We start from the raw sequence: 1091 nt of genomic DNA, 5'->3' as shown, positions 1-1091 counted from the left end.
TCTCTCTCTCTCTCTCTCTCTCTCTCGCGTTGCGTAAGACAGTAACGCGTTGCAGGAGATGTTCACTATTGCTCTTGTGTGCCTAGGAGGTAGTGGTCGTGCACATTGTATATTGAGCACTCTCTCTGACTCCGTGTGTTCCGGTCAAGTGGAAGTTGCATTGCAGGGGTGGGACTTCTGCAGTCGGGGAGGGAGGGAGGGAGGGAGGGAGGGGGAAGCTGCGGCTCCCATAAGAAATGCTTCTCGGTTGCAGGACCTTGTAAGAACGCAGATGAGAAGACACCTCGGAGGAGCAAGAGAGAGAGAAGCCCCCTCCTCCTCCTCGACTCCTCTCGGTCGCATCATATGAAAGAAGCCAAGTCGCGGCTCGCCTCCAGATGCACTGAGACAGCAGGACGGGTGAAGAAATTAGCGTCTCCCGCGGATAGATGGAGAGAGACGCGTGAAGACGGGAGAGCGGCAGAGTTGTGGTGGCCCCTGTCCCCATTGCACCAAAAGAAAACTCTGGGTAAGAGATGCTTTGCTCACTCGGGCCATTTATTAGCCCCCCCTTGCATTGCTCAAGTCTTGTCCAACATGCCATGAGCTGTACAGGAGGACTGCGATCCCCCCTCCCTGCATGACGATGGCGAGACTTTCACTTCCATGTGTCTTGCCCCTGTTGGGTTTATTATCGGAAATTAGGAGATTAATATAAACGTGCACGGTGCAGGGCATTAGCTACACTCTGAATGCATCTCGACAGATGGGATTACAGCCCGCACCCACCGAGATCAAACGCAACTGCGCGATTCCCCCTCTTCCCCCTTCTTCGGTCGATTGGAATTCCAAGTCGATGCAAAGTAGAAGCGGGCTGTATGAGAGAGAGAGTGGATGATGAGCGATGGGTGCAGTGTTTCACAGCGTGCACTCATTCCACTATATAGCCTTTTTATGTTCTGCTCTTTTGGGACAGAGGAAATGTATTCAAAACTGGTTACACACACGACTAGCACATAATTATACTGGTCTCAAGCCGTGGGAGCTGTTCTTTCAGCACCACTTGCTGGCAGCAGTGAGGGCAGCGCACTCATAAAAACCCATAAAGATAT

Source organism: Notolepis coatsorum, assembly GCF_963971535.1.
Source record: "Notolepis coatsorum genome assembly, chromosome: 6".
Lineage (NCBI taxonomy): Eukaryota > Metazoa > Chordata > Actinopteri > Aulopiformes > Paralepididae > Notolepis > Notolepis coatsorum.
The sequence above is the reverse complement of the archived record's forward strand: the minus strand, read 5'-3'. Positions refer to the sequence as shown.